Genomic DNA, 7,520 nt, shown 5'->3' on the forward strand with positions numbered 1-7,520 from the left:
CAAGGTCTACTCTCACAAGGGTTGACTAACGAACTGGTGGCTTCTTGCTGTGGTCACAGGGTTTTTATCTTGCCGTTTCTGATGGGAAGCAGGTGCGTGTAGTTAGTGGAACCTGGGAATGATTGGAATCTAAATGAGGTGATTGAGGCCCAATTCTTGAGGCAAATGGCAAGATAGGGGTTTGCCAGAAGGGACCATGACAGGCAGAGGGAGAGTGAGCATCCTGATTGGTCTCCTCGTGCTAAGAGTGGTCCCCAACCACCGAGGAAACGATATGATTTGGCGATATGAGTCAGCTGCACCTTCCCTCATTCCCTGTCACGCCCACTGTTGAACTTGAATGCATGCGAGGTCATTACCCACGCGTCATCCATGTCAGCGTGGGAAGAAGATCAACTCCTCGAGCTTGCAAATGATGGTGGGCTGAAAAGTTGCAATGATTTTATATGTTCATACGAGGAAAATATGCGCTGTGTGTTTAGTATCCAACCGTTACTTAAAATATTATGATGCTATTGACTTATAATTGACTTATCACTATATTCATGCGACAAAAATATGCGCTGTGTGTTTAATATTAAATTCATTAGATAAGCCCTTTCAGAAACAAAATTCAGAGTGGATTAGCCACTTATAGGTGACATATAGTTGACTTATCACTTATATTCCGGTCGTGATTAACACACACCTTCCCCAGCACCCCCGTCCGCAAGAATATTGTCAATATTAAACTGGTCCACGGTGCAAAAAAGGTTGGGGACCCCTGCTAAGTAGACCTATCAGTTTTCTCTGTGGGTGGGCTTTACAGTCGACCTCAAAAATAATGACAGTGTTGCTCGCTGCACTGTTTGCAACAGTGACTTTTCTATTGCCCAGGGTGGGTTAAAATGTAAAAGACAAGTTCAGGTGAGTTTAACAGGTGTCATTCGTTCATTAGCATAGCTAACATTCTTTAAACTAACTGGCTGGCTGCTAAGGAGCTACTCTATTGATGTCCTACGTGATGAGGCCAAGCTCCCTATAGACTTACTTAAAATTGTAATAGAATAAACATGATAACATAAGTACATATATCAATGTCACATTTCTGCATACACCCAACTTGTTTAACAGATTACACAAAATCACTAAACAAAGTATTACATACACCCTTGGAGGTCACCGGAGAGCGGTGGGGGGGGGGGGATATGGGGTTGCGGGGGGCGGGGTGCTTTTGCAGGGTGGGATGTCTGTGCACAGGCATTTTGAGCCGAAAGATCAGCTCCTGTGCTGTCCTGTGTTCAGTCTCCTTTCATAACTGAAAAGCTGACCCCCCCCCCAGCAACATCCTGGCTAATCTCCCCTTCACCCTTTCCAGCGCAATCCCGGTCTGCGGGGCCGGGGACGGGGCCGCCTGTTCATTCACCCTGTGGGCCTCAGGCAGCTCCCTGCATTTCCTCAATGAAAACACTGACACCGTGCGGTCGGGTTCGACAACGACCAGTCACTGCAAAACCAATCGTGGCGCACATTTCCTATTTTAGCAAACATGCAGATTAAGGTCTGGGAATTCCCAGCAATAAGCTACAGCAGCTAATCAAATAATCTGCTAAGGAGCTATTTTATTGATGTCCTACGTGATGAGGCAAAACTCCCTGTAGACTTGCTTAAAGTTGTAATGGAATAAACATGATAACATAATATTAGTACATATATTAATGTCACATTTCTGCATATACCCAACTTGGTTTACAGATTACACAAAATCACTAAACAAAGTATTACATACACCCTTGGAGGTCGACCGTGGGGGGGAGATATGGGGTTGCGGGGGGCGCAGGGGCGGCGCTAAAGTGATGCTAGCTGGGGCTATAGCCCCAGCAGAAATTGCAATAGCACCACCAAGAAATTAAAACTGCAGCTGCTTTGCTTTCTCTGTATAGTTTTGAATACAGCTTGTTTCTCCAGTTGATCTAGTGAAACAGTGCCCCCAATTACCATAGCAACCACACAGCAATGAAGTTATAAACTGTCAGATCCACTCTACACTTCTGCTTATTCGTTCGTTGTCAATGTCTTGCCGTTGCTGTCCTCAGATCAGTTAAGCTGATCTAAGATCACTTAAGGTGACGTCAGTGGCTCTCACTCACGCGAGAGATTGATAGTATACATCCAGGTGCAGATCTATGGTCTCACGAGACTAACGGATGCCCCCCACACACGCATTGTGCTTTTACAAGCGAGCATGGGCCTGGCACGTGCATTATTTTGGCTGGCGTGAAAAACAGATCGATTTTTAGTCAGAAAACGTCCTCATCCAGAGGAATCAGTGGTGTCTCAGCCTGAGCCTGTCTTAATTGAAAGTGACATGCAGAAAGAAGTAAGTGGGGATGAGGACGACAGCAGTTCATTGAAGGAGTGTGAGGGCGAAGTAGAGGAAGAAGAAATGGAGCGGGATTCGGAAGAGGACGTGGATGTAGCTGCTCTTAGTGCGAGTGGGAATACTGTTAGCGATGTTAGCCAACACCCTGAGGAAGGACCCTGTCGGCTAGCATTGAAAAAGTACCCTTCGCTGCATGCAACAGTTTGGCAATTAGCAGAGGAGTTTTCTTTGTGGCTGGTTTGACTGTACTCCTGGCTGGAATATTCAATCTCAAAAGATGCTACATTCTGCTTCGCATGCAGGCATTTCCTGTGTGGAGGACATGGGTTCCATTCTGAGTCTATCTTCACTGTCACCGGTTACAGCAATTGGCGGAAAGCTACAACAGCTTTCAAAACCCACCATGTAAGTGCAGCGCATAAGTTTGCTATGGAGGCATGGGCTGAATTCAGATTGAGAAACAAGACGGTTCAAGATTGGGAAATATGCTTGATAAAGGACATGCAAAGACTGTCCAAGAAAATTGTGAGTATATGAGAGCAGTGGTTGTGTCTCTACGCTATACTGCGTGCCAAGGCATTGCCCAGCGAGGACACCGGGAGAATGATGGATCTGGCAATAGGGGAAACTTTGTTGAGTTTCTCAGTGTAATTGAGAAGTTTGATAAGACTGTAGCTAAAAAAAATAGAGGACAATCCTGGAAATGCAAAATCCACCCATCACGATATCCAAAATGAAATTATGTGTATTATGGCAGATACGGTCAGATGTCAATAAGTGCAGAAATCAAGGAGGCTGGATATTTTGCCATCATGGTGGATGAAAGTAAAGACTTGAGCAAAAAGGAGCAAATATCAGTGGTGGTGCGGTATTTGAATAACGAAACAGTGCGTGAAGAATTCTTGCACTTCACCTCAGCAGAAAGGTTGGGTGCAGAGTCGCTTCTTAAAAGCATTGAACAGACACGCGCCCAGTGTGTTATTGATAAGAACACCTACATAGGTCAGTGTTATGACAGTGATGTCCGGGTGCAATAACGGGGTACAAGAGAGGTTCAGGAAAGAGGTCCCGCAGGCATTATATATACACTGCCATGCTCACAGACTTAACCTTGTTTTAGTGGATGTTGTGAGCAATGTACCACAAGCGGGTGAGTTTTTTGAAACTGTGCAGCTGCTTTACAACTTATTTTCAACTCTGTTGCCCATGATCTTTTCATGAAGAGACAGAGAGAACTGGAATCAACTGCACAGCCCGTGGAGTTGAAGAAATTGTCAGACAAACGCTGGGCATGGCAGTATACAGCTTTGTGGGCTATAAGGAAATCACTCCCTGCCATTCTAGCTACACTACAGGATATTACGGGTCAACCAAATTCACGAAGGAAAACGGAGGTCAGAGCTGTAAATGGACTGATTGACGAGCAGTTTGCTTTACTTCTCACTCTATTTGAGGATTTATTCCGAGTCACCAAGTTCATGTCAGCCCAGCTACGATCTCCCAGTTAGGAGCTTTCATCCGCTGTGGACTTGGCTCAGTCTATCATCGATGCACTCTCAGCAAAATGGGGAGAGGAATCATGGAGTGAAATTCAGGCAAGAGCTAGGGACCTGTGCGTCAAGGCCGGTATACAGAGCAGACCACATGAAAGGAGACAGGCCCAGCCACCTCGCCGCCTACATGATTTTTGTTGTTGAGGCCCAAACCGAACGCACACCTGTCACATCCTCTGATGACCTTCGCGAGCACTGTTTCTATCCTGTTATGGACAGACTTCTGACTGAAATGCAAAGACAGTTCTTAATTGTGACTGGTGGTGTTCTGACTGGAGTCTCAGCATTGAGTCCCAAACACAAGTTCTTCCTCGTGAAGAATTGTCTTTGGCCAATTGCCGAATACTATGCAGTGACTGAAGTGAACCTGACTGCAGAGCTACATCAGGTTCAGCGTCTGCTGGAAACAAAACAAAAGCAAAGGCAGACAGTGAATGACACAGTGGAATTTCTAGCTCTAATGAGACCCTACCGCGATGCTTTTATAGATTTATACAAACTGACCTGCATATCACTGACTCTTCCTGTTACATCTGCCTCATGCGAACGGAGTTTCTCTTGCCTCAGACGCGTCAAAAACTACTTAAGGAATAGCAGCGTTGATGCTGGGAACAGCAACTTGGCTCTATTGGCCATAAACAGCCGGAGGACCAAAGCACTTGACATCCAGAAAATCGTTGATGCTTTCGCCACCAATCACAACAACAGACAGATTGTACTTCTCTGAAAACATTAATGGTGAGTGCAGTTGATTTTTTAAAAATTTGGGCCAAGGTTAATTCCGATTATTATTATTATTTTCTACCCCATAGTCCTTATGTTTCCTGCAAATCCTAAAATACTACATTGACTGCTATTAAGCCTACTGGTTTTCCTTAGACTTCCAAGCGTGATTCTGTTGATTTTTGTTTTAAATTCAATAGCCGAATTAGTTGAGGTATTGCATGGTCAGAGTACGATTTGTCCAACTCCTGGTAAAGCCTTGCTTCTGTTGTTTGCCTGTTTTCACTTTCATAACAGTGTATCTTTTGGCATTGCTGTCTATGTAATGCGAATATCAGTGGGTTCATTTTGTGTTTTTCAGTTGAAAAACACGCATTTGACGCTGATTGCGGGATTGGTGCGTGATTCACGTTGTCCGCTGTTGCTCGGATGCTCTGTTTGTTTTTTTTGTTTGTGCTCCGTGTAGCCCAGGTTGTCTCCGATGCCGTTGACACTGTAACAGTTCACTTCTATATTAGATCTATCAATTGCTGTTGCTTGTGAATATACAGAGGCATTTATAGTAGGCACATAATGCTTGAAACTGACTTTTTAACGCCACGCGTCTGGCCTTGCGAATACATATTACCATACAGTGCATCCCTCAGCACCATCACTAAATAAATCAGACTCTCCGTAGCACCAGCAAGCAAAAAGCTCTGGCGCCGCCACTATGGGGCGGCGGAGGGGGTGAGCGTTTTTTGCAGGGTGGGATGTCTGTGCACAGGCATTTTGAGCCGAAAGATCCGTTCGTGTGCTGTCCTGTGTTCAGTCTCCCATCATAAGTGAAAAGCTGACCCCCCTGCGACATCCTGGCTAATCTCCCCTGCAGCCTTTCTAGAGCAATCCCGGTCTGCGGGGTCGTCTGTTCATTCACCCTGTGGGCCTCAGGCAGCTCCCTGCATTTCCTCAAGGAAAACACTGACACCGTGCGGTCAGGTTCGGCAACGACCAGTCGCTGCAAAGCCAATCGTGGCGCACATTTCCTTTTTTAGAAAACATGCAGATTAAGGTCTGGGATTTGTCACCAGTAAACTACAGCAGTTAATCAAATAATCTAGATTTGTGGCATTTATGCTAACAGTATTTTAGGAGGAGCACGTGGAATAGTAGGAAATAGATCTTTAGAACATTTGTTTGCCTGAATATTGAGGGGTGTGGGTTAAGCATGCACGTGGATGGCAGAGAAGAAAAAGCATACTTACCTGGCAGGGGAGAGACCGTGATCATTAAGGCGGTTCTCCCAGGACGAGGCTATCCCATTGCACTTCGGGTGTGCTGACGCCTGCGATGTCCCCAAATGCGGGATACTCGACTGCAAAATTTGTGGTAGTGGGGGACTGCGTTCGCGCTCTCCCCTGATTTCTAATCTAAAGACAGAGATTCCCCTGTTAAGAGTTTTCTGCAAGTTGTGTACAGTCTTCCAGTACTCAGTGCGTGTATTGACGACCGATGGTTCACTTCGTACGTCTCGCTGCTTCCAGACCCACTCCCTTGTAAGGTTACAAAAATACTGGGGGCCCTGCTGATGGGTCTCGGCGGCGACTTACCTTCTCCCATCCGTTTTCTCCAAACAAAATACACTTGAGAAAATTATTTACGACAAACCATTCAATAACTCTGAATTCATGACTATTTCATTCTGTACAGTTTTCAAATTTTACTCACTCACGTGGCACTCTGCTACTTCATCTTCTATAACACAACTGTAGTTGAGGGGTATATTCCGCGCCACCCAACCACTCCCACTCGCAGCGGAGAAGAACCCGAAAGAAACATTCATCGGATATTTTTTCCAACTTTCAGACCCAAGGCGATATTTCCTCCCTTAATATCCACATCCAGGAATCATAATCTCAAGATTACAACTCCTTCGGGACAGAGTTGAAAACTCCAGATCAAGGGTCTGTCTAATCCGAAACGTCGACTGTCCGTTTCCCTCTGCAGATGATGACTTCAGCCGGCACTTAACGTATGTTGGTGCCGATCATAGCATCTTTTGTCCCTTGGAGTATTTTTTCCACCCCGTATTCAATCCTCCATGTTCGATTGTAGAGGGCAGAGGAAGTTCACTATTTAAGGAAGATAGTTTTAAATGCCACAGGCGCCAATCAACACGGCGTTAATGCAGGAATATCTCACTGTGGTAAAATAGTTTAACTTGGTCCTCGGGCCAAGAGATAAAGTCCATGAGCAGGGTACTTGTTGCCAGTGGATTTGATGAGTTTCTGCTTACAGTCTGCTGTTGGTCCACTGTTCATTTCCCAACATAGATACTGCCTGACTTTCAAGGAGGAGGTACAGGAGCCAGAAGACACACACCCAACTTTTCAGGAACAACTTCTTCATCCCTGCCATCAGAATTCTGACCTCAAGCCTACTAACTCACAATATTTTGCCGCCATTCTGCAATAATTATTTCATTTATTTTATATGTATTTCTTATCGTATTTTATACAAAGTTTTAAAAATTATAATGTATTGCAATGTTCTGCTGCCACAAAACAAAAAATTCACAACATATATCGGTGGTATAAATAAAGTGTATCTAGAGTTGGTGGTATCACTCCAGTGCCTTGAAGACCTGCTGCAGGTTGTCCTTGGCTGATAAAGTTCCTTTACATCCTGACGTGATACAATGTTGGTGATGCACAGAAACGCCAACAATTGTGTGGAATGCAGCTGGGAAATGGCCCTTCCACCCAACTTGTCCAAGCCCCACACAGCATCCTCCCGGCTAGTCCCAGTTGCCCGCAACCTGTCAATCACCTCCCCTCCATGTACCTGTCCAAACCCACACCTCAAAACTCAGCCTGCTGCCAATACCAATCGTCATTCCCAGC

The 7,520-nt window shown here is 45.3% G+C and overlaps 1 non-coding gene across 1 annotated transcript; it reads left to right on the plus strand.

Moving 5' to 3' along the window:
* The first annotated feature begins 5,874 nt into the window (after positions 1-5,874).
* LOC140198504 (U1 spliceosomal RNA) lies at positions 5,875-6,038 on the plus strand. Its single transcript, XR_011886172.1, has one exon. It is a non-coding gene; the product is annotated as a U1 spliceosomal RNA (small nuclear RNA).
* The last annotated feature ends 1,482 nt before the right edge of the window (positions 6,039-7,520 follow it).

Source organism: Mobula birostris, chromosome 5 (assembly GCF_030028105.1).
Source record: "Mobula birostris isolate sMobBir1 chromosome 5, sMobBir1.hap1, whole genome shotgun sequence".
NCBI lineage: Eukaryota > Metazoa > Chordata > Chondrichthyes > Myliobatiformes > Myliobatidae > Mobula > Mobula birostris.